The sequence below is a fragment of the Euprymna scolopes genome, chromosome 12, assembly GCF_053919585.1.
Source record: "Euprymna scolopes isolate OS-2025 chromosome 12, ASM5391958v1, whole genome shotgun sequence".
NCBI classification, from domain to species: Eukaryota; Metazoa; Mollusca; class Cephalopoda; order Sepiida; family Sepiolidae; genus Euprymna; species Euprymna scolopes.
Window position 1 is genome coordinate 31,463,209 of NC_136493.1, and position 20,022 is coordinate 31,483,230.

Consider the following 20,022-nt stretch of genomic DNA (forward strand, 5'->3'; position numbering starts at 1 on the left):
TTTCATAACCTATCATACTTTCATAAATCAGAGTCCATTTTCTGTAGGCGGTTTTTGAACCCAGTCAACGACGGGTACTTTTGCTAGTATATATATATATATATATATATATATATATATATATATATATATATATATAATAAAAATAAAAATATATATATAAAATAAAAATTACAATTAAATTTACCAAAAGTCCGCAGATTAATGACTATCCACTTATTTAGTGTTTCCTTTTCAAATTAAATATGTTTTTAACTCTTTTCAAGGTGTTTTTAACATGTTTTATTAACTATTTGCTCTTATATATATATATATATATATTTCAATATATATATAATCTCTCTCTCTCTCTATATATATATATATATTTCAATATATATATATATATATATAATTTCTCTCTCTATATATATTTCAATATATATATATATATATTTCAACATATATATATTGAAATATATATATATATATAGAGAGAGAAATTATATAATTTCTCTCTCTCTCTCTCTATATATATATAATTTCTCTCTCTCATATATATATATATATATATATATATATATATATATAATTTCTCTCTCTCTCATATATATATATATATATATATATAATTTCTCTCTCTCTTTCTCTCTCTCTCTATATATATATATAATTTCTCTCTCTCTCCCTATATATATATATATTTATAATTTCTCTCTCTCATATATCTATCTATCTATCTATCTATATATATATATATATATATATATAATTTCTCTCTCTCTCTCTCTATATATATATATATATATATATATAATTCAATATATATATATATTGTATTTTAAAAGAACACTTTTTTAGTTAGAGCAATTACCCATGGATTTGGCGCAATTACCCCAAAGTACAGTTTATATACAGAGAGAGAGAGAGAGAGAGAGAGAGAGAGAGAGAGAGAGAGAGAGAGAGAGAGAGAGAGAGAGAAGCAATATATAGAGAGAGGAAGAGACAAGTGAGCGAGATAGATACTCTAAAAAATACATATGTGGGTGAGCATTTTCAAACAGCATACAAGGAAAGAGGGTGTGCATAATAGAAATTTTATAATAAATGTGTCACTTGATGAGTTAATTTCAAATTACGCTTAATTAGACAAGACATTACGTTGTGAGTTAAAACAGTCAGATTTGCAAGTGATTTTTCAAAATGGCGACTAGAAATAATAAAAACGCTCATCTCTTTGACGATTGGGCTTTTTTTTCACCGACGATCTTCCAAAGCTCATTGCTGAGTAAAAAAATACCTTTTCAACTTTTTTTTTTTTTTTTAATAAAACGAGCAAAGTCAAATTATTTTCAAGCAATAAAAGTTTAATAAAAAAAAGTATATTGTTCTAACAAAGGCTGTAAAAAAAACATTTTGAAGAAATTCGAATGTTTATACTTTCAAGTCTCAACATAAAATTCAGTGCATATTCAGAAATTAAAAAAAAATATATATATATATTTATGATGTATGCACTCGTCACAGAAAAGAGATGTCATATTCCAAAAATCATGTGGGTTTCGCTAGTAACTTTTCTATTTGGCTAGTAAACGAAAATATTTAGTTGTTAAAGGTCAACTAAAAATAAATTTGTCTGTATAGCCCTGTTAGAACAATTAAAATGGAAGATTTCTTTTCAGATATAACTCAATCCCAAAACAAAAGAATAATTTACACAGCAACAAAAATATTCAATAGCAAATAAGAGTAGACATATTCAGACATGGTTTTTATTGTTTTTAACATGAATAAACTAAATATATACAGTAAAAATTTCTTAGGGAAACAAACGTCTGTGCTCCAAATCTATGGTCCCCTCTTGCCAAACTTTCACGAAAAACACTCGTCTAACTGAAACCGCTATGAATAATTTCCCCCACTTTTTATCTGTGCCTTAACTTAAACGTAGATTTCATGAACAAAGCTTCTTTGTTAGAACTGTACGCCTGTGGAACTCTGTTCTGTTTCTCTGCTTTCCAACTGACTACAATATGGTCGTCTTCAAGTCCAATGTAAACAAGTTTTTGATGAGCCGTCCCCTAAATAATCCAATTTACAAAATTTCCACCAACGATTACTACGATATTGTCCCATTGACTACCGTACACTCATTAACCCTTATCGTCAAGGTGTTCTCCGGGCCGTGATAAGTGGTGACCCCTTTGTAAAAAAAAAAAAAAAAAAAGTTGCTATTAGCTCAGTTTCAGTATAAGGATAGATAAATGTTGATGATTCCAGTCACACGTGACACTATCTTTAGCTGATTAGAACCGAACATAAGCAAAGGTAAATATTACTTTTGGTGACACAAATCATTTTAAAGAAGATACATTTGTGAAAATATTTGTTGTCAAAGGTCAACTAAAGATACATTTGTCTGTAGAGCCGTGTTAGAACAATTAAAATGGAGGATTTCTTTGTTGTGTAGTCACTTAATCAAACGTGTGTTACGTTGTTGTTGGGTTTGTATGTCTATACGTGTCATTGTTAGTAATGTCTATAGTGGCTCTTCACTATCTGAACCAAGTTCTATTTGTGGACTATTTGAGTTCTTTCCGTGATCAGAGTGTTCTTATGCGTTTGTGTGTGTTTGTGTGTGCCATACATGTATTTTCGACATCCTTTATTTTCAACTACATCGTTGATCTTATGGCCCACTTGGAATTCATCTGTTCTATTGTTGCTGAATCAAACGTATGTTGCGTTGTTGAGTTTGCGTGTGTATATGTGTCATTGTTACTAATGTTTGTTGTGGCTCTTCACTATCTGAACCCAAGTTCTATTTGTGACCTATTTGAGTTCTTTCCAATGTCATGATCGGCTAAATGTTCTTATGCAGGTGTATGTATGTCATACATGTATTTTCGACATGCCTTATTTTCAACTACATCGTTGACCTTGTGGTCCACCCGGGTTTCATCTATTCTCAGAGTGGAAGCTGGAAAGTTGTTTGAACGAATGCATTTCACTCGAAAAACAATGGTTGATTTTATATTAGTTTTTATTTCACTTCCCAGGTGTGAAAAGCAGATGAATAGAAAGTGAGTTTCTTTTGCTCGTGGTTAATTTTAATAGTCTCCATTTTTTGAGACACGTCATCTCATTCCCAAAGGAGGGGTACGCAACCGTTAACTCGTCTGCTGTTCTTTACATCCAAATACCAACTCCATTCTAATGTCCAGCTCACCTGATCATGTGGAAACAACGCTATTTTTAGAGCTTCCGGTGAAACTTGTCCATTTTATACCTCGATAATGTTTTGACAATTTTTATCAAAACATCTTCATATCTCATCTCTTGTTTATCTCGCCAGTTAGATAGATAGATTGAGATAGATAGATAGATGGATAGATCGAAATGGATAGCTAGCTAGATCGAGATAGATAACTAGATCGATAGATATATCGATAATACACATAGGTCGACAGACAGATACATAACAAATAATTTCTTGTATTCCCAATTATATAACAAGAAAAAAAGATGAGGTCAATCAAATTACACATGTTTCTACACCTTTTATCAAGGTTCTTGATAATTTTTTTCCATGTAAAGCATTACAAATAATACAACGGGTATTAAAGCAGCTAATTGATGAAGACCACTAGATCAACAAGTCAGATACATAACGAGCTGGAACAAAGGAAGCAGGTAATAGATCAGACAGAGGAAAAGGAGGAGGCTGCTATTCATTGGAGCGTGCACAATACCTTTTATTTTGCTCGTGGTTAATTCTAATAGTCTCCATTTTTAGAGACATGTCATCTTCCTCCCAATGGGGGGGGGGGAGAGACACAATCGTTAACTCGCCCGCTCTTCTCTACGTCCAAATTCCAACTTCACTTTAATGTCCAGCTAACTTGATCATGCGGTAACAATCCCGTTCTTCCAGGTCAGCTATCAGACACTTTTCCGGTGCAACTTGTCCAATTTATAGTTTTGACAAGTTTATCAAACATCTCTAAACAATAAATAACGTCCAATATAAACTATTTTAACAATATCATCAGATAGATATCTAAATAGATAGGCAGATAGACAGATCGATAATACACATAGATCGACAGACAGATAAATAACAAATAATTTCTTGTGTTCCACAACTACATAGCATCTTTTCAAATATAACTCAATCCCAAAACTGAGGAATAATTTTTACAGCAACAAAAATATTCAGTAACAAATAAAAGTAGACATATTCAGACATGATTTTACTGTTTTTAACATAAACTGAACATATCTAGTAAAAATGCCTTAAGGAAACAAACGTTGATTAGTTCAGTTTTAGTATAATGATAGATGAATGTTGATTATTTCTTCTTCAGAAAGAAATTCTTATTTAAGAAGAAAAGACTAGTGATAGACGCATCGGCCAAAATGTGGTGAATGGTGGCTGTGTAGAGATATGGAATACTCTCAGATTTCAGTAGTTTTCTTGCATGGTAAAGAGAGTCCACCTTCTTTGCAACAATTTTGGCTAATGAGGACAATGAAAATCGAAAATTGTTTTTTCAAACAAAACTCGACCCAAAAACCAAGAAATATTCTAGCATGCTTTTTGTGTGATTAAAATGTATAGGCAAAAAAGCCTTAGAGAAACAAACGTTGATTAACAGTTTTATTACAATAATAAAAGATACATTAAACTGATTATACTTAACATTTATATCCGTCATGCTACAGGCTGTTGCAACATGTATTTTAGTACAAATTTGCTGATACCTAATTCTCAACTAAATCTGGGTCTTCCAATCAAGACATTTCTAGATTGGGTTGTTAATCTCTTAGTTAAGAGAATTGAGTTATCTTCCCTTGTTTATAGATCAGGGGAAAGTCTGTTTGGAGTGATCTCCGTTAATGTCTCAGTGAATACAGTTGAGTTATCTTCCTTGTCTATAACAAAGTATGTTTGGAGTAACCTGCTGTTGGTTGTTGTTGTTGTTGTTGTTGTTTTGTTCAAGTGGGTTTTGAGGAAGGAGTACATAACAGGTTACACCTAGGTTCTGCAAAAGATCGCTAAGAGTTCTGCAAGAATATGTAAAACTAGCAGTACCTGCTAACCGGCGTTGCTCTTTGTAAGCATGCCCCTCCCCCTCGAAAAAAATTAAGTATGGTTGTTGCTGTTGTTGCTGCCCAATCCCCAACCTCTTCATGTTAGGAATGGCTTTCTGAATAGACCCCCACCCGGCTCCTTATGATAACGGAAACATGAAATACTATCCTAAGGAAATGAAACGGAACGTCTTGTTTTTTTTTTCTTTTTTTCTTTTTTTTAATTGCTGCAATACTTGGTGTCAATTAGTTCACTTTTCAATGCAACAAAAAATAAAGTAGAGAAATAATTTGTAATAAAAGAAATTAGGTGCATGCAAAAAAATGAAAAATAACAAATCACCGTTTTGGTTAGTTCTATTAAGAGAAACCAACAAAGAAAAAAGTGACAAAGACAAGATAAGTTACTCTTCTACCTATTCTGATAACTTTTGTGTTTTAATGTATTTTAATGATTTTATTCGGTACAACAATGGCCACTACTTATAACTTTTATAAACTTATAACGGAAAATTTAAATGATATATTTGTTTTCAGCATAACTGAAAACCTATAAAAGTCGTCATATTAAAGGAAAATGTTAAGGTGGAAGACAAATAAAATTTTACAACTATCGACAACTATTTTTGCCGATTGGTTGGTTTTGTGTTGGTTTACCAAAATTACCAAATACCCCCCCCTACCGAACTTACCAGCCCCCCTCCTCCCCTAAAAAAGAAGTAGCCATAAATTGGGTGCTCATTTTACGTTAAATTAATATAGAAAAGTGTTCCGCCACATTTTATAATTATAAATTCATTATGTCATAGAAACTATTTGTTTCCTGTAATTTTAAATGTTATTGCCGTTTTCAGTGCCCCTGTAAACCTAGAATAGTAGTAATTTCAAAGACTGCACCTTTACCTAAAAAATGAAACAGAAAAAAAAAAAAAAAAAGAAGAAAATAACCCCCCCAAAAAAAACAAATAAAAAGGGTGAAAAAAAACAAAAAAGTGTTCCCCCACATTTTATAACTACCTAAAAAATGAAACAGAAAAAAAAAAAAAAAATGAAAATACCCCCCCCCCCCACAAAAAAACAAATAAAAAGGGTGAAAAAAACAAAAAAGTGTTCCCCCACATTTTATAACTACCTAGAAAATGAAACAGAAATAAACAAATGAAAATAAACCCCAAAAACAAATAAGAAGGAAGCACAAAGAAACAAAGCTTTTTCGTTTCATTTCGATAAAAAACAAATAAATAAAACTGAAAAATAAAGAAAAGAAAACTGTTTCGTTCCATTTCGACATAAAAAAAAACAGAAAAATGTGACCCCCCCCCCAAAAAAAAACGAAATGGTATCCGTATTTGTTGCAAGGTGTATGATGACTAGGGCTATAACAAGAGAATATTCTTTTTATTATTTTGACTCTCGAGTATATATCAGTAAATATCTTATATTTTTAGATAGAGTGATGTGGTTCTCGATTGATTAACTGTGCCTAACTGTGTCAGATATATACTCGAGAGTCGAAACAATGATAATATTCTGTTGTTATAGCTCTAATGATGACGAGAGAGAGAGAGAGAGAGAGAGAGAGAGAGAGAATGTAAGTTGTGACAGGCTAAATTCGTTGTATTTTCAATAAATAAATAAAGAAAGGAAACATTTCTAAATATGGAAGTTTCTCCGAAAAAAAAAGAAAAGAAAAAAAGGTAAAGAAATGTGGATCATAGTTTTTGTGTTGTGACGTAGTATTTAATGCTTTTTAGTTGAGTAACAAAGATCAAAGTTTTCACAGAAACATTTCTGTTTTCCTTCTTATTTGTTGGCAGAAGGAGGGGGGGTAGGGGGTACCCTTTAACATTTCACATGGACGCTTCTCTACCGGTAAGCAAAATAATAATTTACAGTTTTCAAAGTGTTCGTTGAATACCGGGTTACAGTTCATTCTGGAATTCTGGAATTGGAGACTGGCAAGTATCAGCCAATCAGAAACCCCGGAATATGTCTGGGGAGACCTTATTGTTTTTTGTGTCGAGGAATGGAAGGTGAGTGCTATGTCTATGAGTTTATGAATCACTTACGAAGAGTGGGGTGTCAATATAAGTAATCTGTGTGTAAATTTACACAGTGTAGAATGGGGATGTGGGAGGACTTTGTAATTAGGGGGAAAAATGGGAACTACTTCCTCTGTAGGTTATTGCGATAGTGATGATGTTACTCCTAGGATTTAATCTAGGATTTTATTATAACAGATAAATGTGTCTAAAATGTTGTTCTTAAGTTACATAAGATAGTGGCTAATACTGTAGACATAATAAATTTGTATGTGGCTTCTGCTGTTGTAAACCTACAGTATTTTGGTCCAGAGGGGAATTTCTGCAATCAAATTATTATATATAGGATAAGTTCACTCACTTTTAACTTTTTATTTAATTTCATGCACAAAATAGTACTAAACATACACAATATATATTTAACTCCAATATAACTCAATCCCAAAACTCAGAAATATTTTAGCATGTATGTGGTGTGATTAAAATATATAGTTGAAAAAAAAAAAATCTCGAGGAAGCAAACATTGATTAACTCAGATGTTAAAAAAAATAAAATAAAAATAAATAAATAAAACAAATAAACAATGAGATTGGAGGAATCGGAGTTATTTTTGGAATAAAGTTTGCTTATGTGGCATTGATTAGAACAAATATATTTTTGGAACCAAGAAAGAAAAAAAAACAAAACAAGAGAACGATTTCCCAACAGGAAACGAAGAATTATAAATTCGTTTCCTTTTTTGGGAAAATAACTGAAGACGTTGGAATGTAAAAGTTTTAGGATTGCTTTGCTAATATTTGTGGTTTAAGTAAAATGCCTTTTTTTCTTTTTTTTTTTTTTAAGGGACGGCGAATTTTAAATTAAAATAAATCACAGAAAAATATTTTTATCATACAAATATGTGGTTTATTCCAAAGATTCATTTCTGGCATTTATAATTTAAATATAATTTCGTATATATAGTGAAATCTAGAGGCCTAATTTTCACAAACTCTGCATTAAATTAGGCAGTATTTCGGCAATAATGCATCAAATGTTGTCTTCCAAATAGTCTATTATGTCTGATTTATCAGTGTAGATATGAGATTTTACATATTCACAAATAAAAAACAATAATAGGGTTAAATCGCACGATTAAAGTTGGCCAGTTGACTGATCTGTTTTGTGAAATTCATCAAATGTTTATTAAATCAATAAATTAATTGCATCACGTGCTGCGTGGCATGTGGCTCAGTCCTGCTGAAACCCCATAATGAATTACTAAACCCAAAATAACCGATAGCTGAATGTTTCTTAAACATATAAATTTTTAAAAATTATAAACATGTATAAAAAAAATAATATTAAAAATATTAAGTTGAAATTTCACGTTATTTTATGAATGAAGACAGTCAACAATCTTTCCATTCCCACTTCTGTTAGTAGCCAATGAAAATGCTTGAAATATGAGTGAGAAGGAGGGTATTAGTGATGAAATTTAAAAACCTGACTTTTCAAATTCCTTGTAATGTAATTGGCTGCAAGATAACTTAGCAGGATTCGAAGGCAATAAACTTTTGCACACTCCTATAGTATTAACTAGCAGGAGTGCTCAGCGTTGCCTGGCATTGCCCGGGTGTTTAGGTGGTGTAGTAAGGACCCCCTGGGGGGGGTCAAAACAAACAACAGTAACGGGGGTGCCTATTGCCCAGGTGTGTGTAGGTGGTGTAGTAAGGAACCATGGGGGGGGAGGAGGATGGGGTGTAAAAAAAATGGTAGTAGCGTTGGGGGGGAATCAAAACAACAGTAGGCTCAAACCCATAACACGAAGGAGAAAAAAGGTTATAAAAACCGTGACGCCTTAGGCAATGTCTCCATCGCCCTGCCAGAAGTTCCAAACGATGAAATTAAGCGTAGTCAATCCAACGGATACGACGACTTGCAAAAATGGCGATGCAAAAGGGTGAAGGAATGAATGTTTTTGACCAATTTTTCGATATTTGTCATCTGAGATATTGAGCTTCAAAACGATACCAATCTCGTTAGGATCCGTCGCCTGTCGAAAGTTTTTGGCAGACATACAAACATACATACATTCACGCAAACCGACGATTGAGATTTGGGATTATAGATAATCAAAACAAAAATTATTGATCGTGTTATTTACAAAATTTCATGAAAAGCATTTTTTAACACAAATGTTTGCCATATTTGACTGCTTAAACAGATTTTTGTATCAATCTTCTAGATTATACTATCAGGCTGCCTGTCGTTGTCCAGTCATTAAATATGTATAAATATGATATTTTAATTTATGCAGATTTCGTATTTATTATTACAGAAGCAATTCTCTACTGATTATGATATTGTACCCAATACGCAGTAGTGATTTCAAAAGTTAAATAAAAATTATAACTTGGGTGCCACGTGGTGCATGCGTTCATAGCATATCCATAAACAGCAAACATAATTTACATTTATGAATTTTTTGAGATGAAGATTAATTATTCATATTAGATTCTTTGGACTACTGTTCTCATCTTGAGTGTTGGTTTCACAAGGACTCATGGCATAATGGATAAAGTACTTGGTAAAATTTAGTTACACTCACGAAAAACACCCGTCTAGCTGAATCCACTGTGAAAAATTTCCCCCACTCTTTATCTGTGCCTAAATCAAAACGTGGATTCCATGAACAAAGCTTCTTTCTGAGAACTGCACGCCTGTGGAACTCTGTTCCGTCTGCCTGCTTCCCACCTGACTACAACTTGGATGTGTTCAAGTCCAATGTTAACAAATTCTTAATGAACTGCCCCCTTAAGTAAACACTTCATCAAACCTCCACACTAACGTAATGTACTTGCAATAACCCTCATCTCTGAGTGGCTTCCGGGCCTTGATAAGTGGTGACCACTGTGTAAAAAAAAAAAAAAAAAAAAACTCGTCTGGAGGTTGAATGTTCAATCCTCAGTGCGGGTAACATTCAAAATACAACTGCAGGTTACTTAAGTCTTCTATCCAAGCATGGCTGACAGAACGAGAGCATGCTATCCTATGGATTAAGTAAAGGGTTCTGTTTGGAAGTCCATGCATATTCATGTGTCCTACAAAACGATTCTTGAATTTGACTGAAAGATTCCCGAGTTCAACAAGATACACATGAAGAGGGTCGGAGGTTACATCAGCCAAAACGTTGTGAAAATGATGCTCTAGATGAGAACAGTAGTCGAAAGAATCCAAATAATATGAATAACTGCCTTTATTTTATTTAAACCAAAGCCCTGCAACAAGATCAAACAGAACTTACCCAAGGGACGATTTTATGAGCAATCCAATAATAGTAATTATTATTCAATCCGATCGCTTGATTTTTTTTTTGCAGCACTTGCAATGAAATCTGCAATAAGAAAAAAATGAAATGTTTGAGTGTTAAAAAGAAAAGACAGTAAAACATGTTTTTAGCTTTTTGAATTCCAACTATTTGAAATAATAATAAATAAAAAAATGATATACTACATCTATATAAAATTAAGTCAGATGGATTTTTGACTTTTGGACCTAAATTGCTTTCATCTTAAAATATCAATACTTTATTATGAAAAACCGTTTCCTTTTCTTTAACATTGATCCATGCTGTCAAAAATAAAAATTGAGAGGTATTTTGGACTTTCGACATAAATAGCTTTCATCTTAAAATATCAATACTTCAATATGAACAACAATTTCCTTTTCTTTAACATTGATCCATGTTGTTAAAAATAAAAATTAAGTGAGATGGATTTTTTGACTTTTGGCCCTAAATTGCTTTCATGTTAAAATATCAATACTTCATTATGAACAACAATTTCCTTTTTTTTAGCATTGATCCATGTTGTTAAAAATAAAAATTAAGTGAGATGGATTTTTGACTTTTGGCCCTAAATTGCTTTCATGTTAAAATATCAATACTTCATTATGAACAACAATTTCCTTTTTTTTTTAGTATTGATCCATGTTGTTAAAAATAAAAATTAAGTCAGATGGATTTTTAACTTTGGACCTAAATTGCTTTCATCTTAAAATGTCAATACGTCATTATGAATGGCCATTTCGTTTTCTTTAGCATTAATCCATGTTGTTAAAAAGAAATATAATTTGCTTTCATTTTCTGTAAAATATAATTATTTGTACTCACAAAGAAGCTATCGTTCTTATCAGCAACAAATGTCGATTACAGATGGACAACACTTCTTATATCAGTAGCAAATTTTGCTATTATTGCATAATAGTAATGTAATACTACACGGTCCCCTGCTTGACAACATTGCCAACCCCAATGTTGTCTTCATGGTCTCCTTCTCCTTTATCTTCTTTGCTAGCCATGTCATTGTCTCTTACGAAGGGGACACAGGGCCGCAAGTATAAAAAAAAAATAAATAAAAATAAAGCAAAAAAAAAAAATTCAACAAATTCTGAAAATATTAGTTGCACCCTTCTGTTGCTGGGTTCGAATCTATCGACTGTTGCTAATCATAACACCCTGCACTGATGATTCCCAAAAGGATGAAACACTAGTGTCTGTAGGTATTTAATAATTATTATAGTAAAAAAAAAAATGGCACCACTTTCATCTTGCTACCATTCATAGATAAGCAGATATGAGGACTTGAAATGTGCCCAAGACTTTTAGAACACCTATATCAAATTAAAAGATGGAGAATAGAATTTACATAGAATTTTATTGTGTCATTAGATCAGTAAGAAAGAAAGGGAAGAAAAAAATAAAAAAAATTCTTTTAGGTCATGGTATTTCGAAACTTAATACTCATCCCAGGACGGATAAAATTTTTCGAACAGAACAGTTTTGCACTGCTTCTATACGAAAAATAAAACCAAGATATAATGATACTACATCTTTCTGCGTAGAATCCTTATTCAAATTTTGATCAAAATATGATTTCTTTTTTCTAAAAAATGTCGAAAATGTAAAGTTTAAGCTTGAAGAGTTTTAAGAAAAAAAAAAAAAAATGAATTTTAGAGAATATTGTAACTATCAAATTCGACGCAAATCTGAAATATATGAATTTTTTTTTTTTTTAATTGAAAGATTTGTCATTATGCTAAAAACAATGTAAAATATTCAAAAGAAACTGAAATTTAAAGAATATTTGTTAAATGATGTCTAATAGATATTTATTCAAATTTCACAAACATCAGAGATGTCTGAATTTTCTTGAAGAACTTCCACTTTTTTTTTTTAATCTTTGCATAAAACTTAATTAAAATAAATATAGCTCATATTTAGACCTTTTGCGCCCAGCAGTTGCATTTCAAAATTCATAATGATTGGTTAATTCGTTTAGGAGTAAATCCTGTACAGACAACTCTATATATCTATAAAAGTGAGAATATGTGTGTGTGTGTGTGTGTGTGTGTGTGTGTGTGTGTGTGTGTGTGTGTGTGTGTGTGCGTGAGGACAACTCTCAACCTATATACTCAACGAATTTTTGCTTTACAGACTTGAAATTTTGTACAGATGGTATTCAGACATGTGGAAAACATTTTAACTGGTTTTAATCTGGAAAAAGGGGGTCAAAATTGAAAAATTGGTACTTGGTGGGGTGAGCGGATTTTTATCTGTTTTTCAACTGTTTCACAACTGTGCATGCACGAAGCGTTCACATGACAGCTTCCTTATGTTAAGAATAAGTAGATTTGAAAACACTTTTTAAAGATCGTGTCAAGCTGGCCTAATGGTTATCATACTTGACTCACTGTCATTAGGTTTTGTTTTCGATCTAATCTCGAGTATTTTTTTTTTTACAAGAAGTGAAATATTTAGAAAAAAAAACATTACTTGCATGCACGGGTCTCAGTTTATTTCCATTTTTTTTTTTTACTTTATTTTTTTAAAAAGAATTTTACGTTACATTTAATACCGGGAAACGCCAGGTACATTTGCTAGTATTAAAATATATACAAATACCTATGTTTAGAGATGAAAGAAAAATAATACTTAACACACAGAAAGAAAAATGCCCCCCCCCCCCAAAAAAAATATATATATAAAGTTTCAGTCATTAAAAACAATATGAAGTTATTTAAAACCAGGTTTTAGGTTGGTGTTAAAATAATGTTTTTTATGTTCAACTGCATGTCAAAAAACGACATTATTTTTGCACCAACATAATATTTTAATTGAAAAAAAAAAAAAAAACATCTGTAATTTGATATAAAAAATGAAGCTTTACTTATTAAAAAAAAACAATACAAAGTTATTTAAAACCAAGTATTTTAATTGAAAAAAAAACAAATCTGTAATTTAATATAAAAAAAAAAATGAAGTGGTTTGACCTACATTCAATATATTGTATGAAAATAATCCACCTTAAAAACATTCCAGTCGAGAATAATCTTTTAATTTAAATCAAATTAACGTCATAAAAAATAATTACAAAAATCTTAAATAAAAACAAGAAAATTATGCGTATTTTACTCTCATTTCAACCGTGATAAATAAATATATTATACTTTTATGTGTATATAAGAAATTTTATGTATATATTTTCTATATTTACTTCAGCAGTGCTCATTACGCGAGTAGAGCTAGGTAGTAAATTTTGAAAATATATATGGCAATTAAGCTACAGAAAATTTTCTGCATTTAATACTGAATCTGAATATATATATATATATATATATATATATATATATATATATATATATATATAAGAGCAAACAGTTAATAAAACATGTTAAAAAAACACTTTGAAAAAGAGTTAAAAACATATTTAATCTGAAAAGGAAACACTTGATAAGTGGATAGTCCTTAATCCGTGGAGTTTCGAAGAAATACTTTCCTTCTCATCAGAGGGTAAGAATTAGCAAAATGCGGGATCGGATTTTGCATACAAAAGTATTTGATGAAACAACAAGTAAGTCAAAGATCTTACTTGAAAACAAAAAAAAGTGAAGCAGAGGGAATATAGTGAAGAAAAAGGTGATTACACATGAATGGATAGTCTAGTGGAAGATAAAAAATCCAGTGACGGTAAAATCCAAATGTAAATCTTCAAGAAAGTTAAAAGAATTTCCATTTGTACATGTAAAATCCCAGGAAATCCCGTAATTGGAAGAAGATGGTCCATAATAATCCAAAGGCAGAAATCCATGGAATAATTCACAAAAATGTGTACAAGGAATAAAGAAAAGATTCCAATAATATTAATAAAAGAAAAATAAGATATACTTTTCACTCTACTTCCGAGACATAAATATAAATAAGAAAGATCAGGAAAGAAGAAGAGGAAAAAAAAATTAAATGATGATAGAATTAAATATGAAATAGAAAAGCAAATATCAAAATGACCCAGACAAAAAGATGCTAAAAGGCGCAAAAAAAATATACGGCAAAAAAATAGGCCAACTGAAGAACATGTCAGCAAGAGTTATTAAAAGACACTAAATGGGGGGGGGGGGGAATAAATAAATAAAAAAATAAAAAATAAAATAAAAATTTTTTTAAGGGGAGAGAATGGCCGGTATTTGCAAATTCAGGCTAAAGCAAGTAAGTATGTAAGTAAATGCATATAGTAAAATATAAGTAAATATATATATATATATATATATATATATATATATATATATATATATATATATATATACTGGCAGACTGCTAGGCGAATGTAATTTTTGCCATTCCATACATGACGTCATATGTGATGACATACATGACGTCATCTGCTCCGACGTTATACATGACGTCGTAGCACATATATATTATATATAATTTTTTTTTTAACACAAAGGAGTCACCATTTATCAAAACCCGGAGGCCATTCAAGGATAAGGGTTAATGAGTATATGGTAGTAGTCAATGGGACAATATCGTAGTAATCATTAGAACTGGAAATTTGGTAAATTGGATTATTAAGGGAACGGTTCATCCAGAATTTGTTCAGGTTGGACTTGAACATATGAAGTCATTGTGAATAAACAGACAAGAATACGGATTTATTGTATATATATATATATATATATATAAAAATTATGAAAATATATGGCAATTAAGCTACACAGAATCTTTTGTGTTTTATCTTGAAAATTGATAGATAAAATCTTAAATTTTTTCATAAAATTTTATGAGGGTATATGAAATACTAATATAATAATTTTTAAATAAATATCTATATATTAATACGATAGCGTGTGTGTTCTTTTGCGTGTCACGCTTACATCCGGGTTGTTTAATTGTTATGTTCGTCTATTTCTTGTCATAAATAATTTTTCAAATAATTTTTCATAAGTTTTGTTTTTGGTTTCGATTATGGCTAAAGGAACTCAAGTTATATATATATATATATATATATATATATATATATATATAACTAGCGGGGGTACCCGGCGTTGCCCGAGTGTTTGTTTCCGGGACGGGGGGGGGGGAGTTTTAAAAAATGTTATGGTAGGTAAGTAGGAAGGATCAAACCCGGAGTCATGAGTAAAAGTAGGAAAATAAAGTGTGAAAAAAAAAACAAAAAAAAAAACATCTGCAACGTTAACAGTTCGGCCACCAAGAAAAGTCCATTCCAGTTGTTTAGGAAACAAAAAAAAAAAAAACACGACTACGGTAGGTCGGCGCGAACGTGAAAATATAATGTGAATTGTCCAGCACGCTAACCACTACGCCACAGAGCACTGCAGCTTAGTTTAGTGATTTTAAATAACTTCACATGAAAGAACTACGAAGCCAAACCGGTGTTCTCTTCTCAACTGTTCCTTGTGAACGATCCCCAAACGGTGTTAAGTGGTGGCAGGGGGAGGAGGAATTTATTAGAGAGAAAATATTTTACCACTTCCATTGATCTTAACCGATTTTGGCCGTGACTTCTCAGCAGAAAAAGTATAGAAATCTAAGATTATCGAGGAATTTGAGAAATAATAAGCCTATAACACACCTCAGATATTGTTCTGCCGTTTGTGCATATTATATTTGCATGAAATATCTTGATTTTTAATCCTATTAATGTCAAAATCAGACAGGAAAAAATGAGTTCATTTTATTTATATAGAGATAACATGGCTGACGAGAGTCTAACATTATTTACGATTTACCATTAACTGGTCCCCTTTATGTTGGGCTTGAAACCGACGGTACCAATGTTTTTCTTAACTTCTGTATAATTAAATAATTAAATAAATATTAAGCTCTTATATCGAAAAAGTTTTTCTTTGTAATCGAGCACTTTGTTGGAATTCTTTCCCCTCAAAACAGTAAACAAAAATAGTTTCCCATCTCCCTGGAAAATCTCATCAGTATGCCCTGTATTTAAGAATTCAGGTGATCGCTCATCCCCCTCTCAGTACAGGCCAATAAGTCTCCTGTGCGTCATGAGTAAGTTGCTAGAATCTGTGTTAAATACAGAAGTAATCAACCATCTCAACAAAAATAACCTTCTTAGTGACACTCAATATGGTTTCCGTTCTGCTAGATCTACAGCAGATGTCCTTACAGTTATATCGCATAGGATTAGCAAATCTCTCGACGGTGGCAATCTTTCTAGGGCAATTGCTCTTGACATATCTAAAGCCTTTGATAGGGTATGGCATAAAGGTTTACTTCATAAGATCGCTAGCTATGGTATAGCTGGAAAAGTCTTCTCAATTATTAAATCATTTCTTTCTGATAGGTTCATAAGAGTAGTAGTTGAGGGGCAAAAATCAGAAGCTCACAGTATTAATGCCGGTGTCCCTCAGGGATCCATCCTGGGCCCAACTCTTTTCCTGATCTACATTAATGATCTTCCAAATCATATCCTTACATCATTTGTAGACATTTATGCTGACGACACTACCATTTATGGTAGCACATCTAAGACAGTAAACGACCAAGTTCTCTCCAATTCTCTCTCCTCTGATCTTGAGCACGTAGTACAATGGGGAAAGGAGTGGCTGGTTACTTTTAATGCATCTAAAACCAAGCTTCTCTCTTTACATCATCAACATTCTAATTCACATTTGTCTTCAATTGAAATGAATGGCTCTCGTCTTCAGGAGGCCTCAAGTTTTGACAAGCTTCTGGGCTTGACCATTACTCCTGATCTTAAATGGAACACGTATATCAAATCTGTTGCCAAGGCTGCTGGAAAAATGGTGGGATCTTTCTATCGATCCAGTAGATATCTCACTGCTGATGCTATTCTCTACCTATATAAGAGCCAGGTACGTCCAAGGATGGAATACTGTTGCCACATCTGGGCAGGAGCTGCTAGAAAGGACTTGTCCTGCCTTGATAGAGTTCAAAATAGACTTCGTAGCCTCGTAGGAGATGTCCTTTTCTCCTCCTTGCAACCTCTATCTCACAGAAGAGATGTTGCGAGTTTGTCTCTGATGTATCGTTATTTTCATGGAAAGTGTTCAACTGAGCTTCAATCTATGGTCCCCCCTCGCCAAACTTTCACAAGAAACACTCGTCTAGCTGTAAACACTATCAATAATTTCCCCCACTCTTTATCTGTGCCTAAACCTAAACGTAGATTCCATGAACAAAGCTTCTTTCTTAGAACTGCACGCCTGTGGAATTGTCTTCCGTTTTCCTGCTTTCCGGCTGACTACAATATGGTTGTGTTCAAGTCTAAAGTAAATAAGTTCTTGATAAGCCGTTCCATATAAGTTATTAAATTTACCAAATTTTCATTACTAATGATTACTATATTGATCAATTTCTACTGTACACTCTTTAACCCTTATCCTTGAGTGGCCTCTGGGCCTTGATAATGTGGTGATGCCTTTGTAAAAAAAAAAAAAAAAAAAAAAAAAAATATATATACATTTTTTTAAGTTTTTATTTTGGTTTCGATTCAAGCTAATGCACCCAAGTCATATAGATATAGTTTTTATTTTTGAAATCGCAACTTTATAATATATAAAAATCGATAGAACATTAACTATATAATAATATATACGAAATCTGCAAGAATTATAAAAATCATATTTAAGCGTACTTTACGATCGGGCTTTGCGGGGTGTTCATGCTAGCTTAGATAAATACTTTTGCAGTTTTACACAAAAAAAAAAGCTACAATAACATCAGAGCGTCTCCATTTACACTGAACATCTACAGAATGGCAACATCAATATATTACTATGGATGAGTCCCTTGTGGAATTTCCACGGGTCCCGCTAGTTAATAATTATTTTTAAATCTACTGACACGTTTTTGAAACTTACGCACTCATTAGTGTAGAAAATAATTACTGTCAGTCAGGCGATTTACACCTGGAGTAAATCAAAGATTACATTGATCAAAACGTTGTGCGAATAACATTCAAGATGAGAACAATAATCCAAATAATTCAAATCACGAAATCCTTATCTCAAAAATTCTAAAAAAAAAAAAATTTAATAATCACAAAAATCCTTATTACAAAAATTCTAAAAAAAAAATTTAATAATCACAAAAATCCTTATCACAAAAATTCTAAAAAAAAAATTTAATAATCACAAAAATCCTTATTACAAAAATTCTAAAAAAAATAAAAAAATTTAATAATCACAAAATCCTTATCTCAAAAATTCTAAAAAATAAAAAAATTTAATAATCACAAAAATCCTTATTACAAAAATTCTAAAAACAAACATTTAATAATCACAAAAATCCTTATCACAAAAATTCTAAAAAAAAAATTTGATAATCACAAAAATCCTTATCACAAAAATTCTAAAAAAAAAAATTTAATAATCACAAAAATCCTTATTACAAAAATTCTAAAAAAAAAAAAAAATTAATAATCACAAAAATCCTTATCTCAAAAATTCTAAAAAAAAAAAAAAAAAAATTTAATAATCACAAAAATCCTTATTACAAAAATTCTAAAAAAAAAAATTTAATAATCACAAAAATCCTTATCTCAAAAATTCTAAAAAAAAAAATTAATAATCACAAAAATCCTTATTACAAAAATTCTAAAAAAAAAAAAAATTTAATAATCACAAAAATCCTTATCTCAAAAATTCTAAAAAAAAAAAAAAATTTAATAATCACCAAAATCCTTATCACAAAAATTCTAAAAAAAAAAATTTGATAATCACAAAAATCCTTATCTCAAAAATTCTAAAAAAAAAAAATTAATAATCACAAAAATCCTTATTACAAAAATTCTAAAAAAAAAAAAAAAAAAAAATTTAATAATCACAAAAATCCTTATCTCAAAAATTCTAAAAAAAAAAAATTTAATAATCACCAAAATCCTTATCACAAAAATTCTAAAAGAAAAAAAATTTAATAATCACAAAAATCCTTATTACAAAAATTCTAAAAAAAAAAAAAAAATTCAATAATCACAAAAATCCTTATCTCAAAAATTCTAAAAAAAAAAAAAAAATTTAATAATCACAAAAATCCTTATTACAAAAATTCTAAAAAAAAAAATTAATAATCACAAAAATCCTTATCACAAAAATTCTAAAAAAAAAAAAAATTAATGATCACAAACATCCTTATCACAAAAATTCTAAAAAAAAAAAAAAAAAAAAAAAAAAAATCAAAAGACATTAAACTTAGTAAACAAACCATTTCGTTCTTTCCCTCGCAGACTTTTAGTAGGGCCAGATTCCAATGGAATTCCTTTCTATAATGTTATCCGGAACTGTTTTCGGCAAAATCTCTCGGTAGAATTTACTCTGCAAAAACTGATAGTACAACTTCCTTTGTAGTAGCTCTTGATACTGATTAGAGAGAAAATACTCATAGAACCGGCGCTTCTTCTGCAGATACTCCTGGTATTCAGACTCTGTAGAAGCCTGGCTTTGTTTCTCAAGCCAAAGTTCCTTGTATCGCTTTGTAAGCAAAACTTGTTGATAGAAGGACTCCTGTTGAATTTCGATATAGAGTGTTCGCTGCAGAACCGCCTGGTAAGCGCGTTTCTTTATATAATCCGCATAGAGTTTTTC

General features: G+C 31.0%; 1 protein-coding gene and 1 long non-coding RNA gene across 3 annotated transcripts in view; one reads left to right on the forward strand and one right to left on the reverse strand.

Annotated features, from left to right (window-relative positions):
- Positions 1–20,022, reverse strand: part of LOC145291238 (ecdysone receptor-like) — a 315,312-nt gene that overhangs the window by 133,912 nt on the left and 161,378 nt on the right. For both annotated transcript variants that reach the window (XM_080136841.1, XM_080136843.1), the window contains exon 2: positions 10,403–10,492. The gene's annotated coding sequence lies outside the window, so the exon portion shown is untranslated. The remainder of the gene's footprint in view (positions 1–10,402; positions 10,493–20,022) is intronic.
- LOC145291241 (uncharacterized) overlaps positions 1–20,022 on the forward strand; it is a 65,885-nt gene that overhangs the window by 35,366 nt on the left and 10,497 nt on the right. The gene's annotated exons all lie outside the window — the stretch shown is intronic.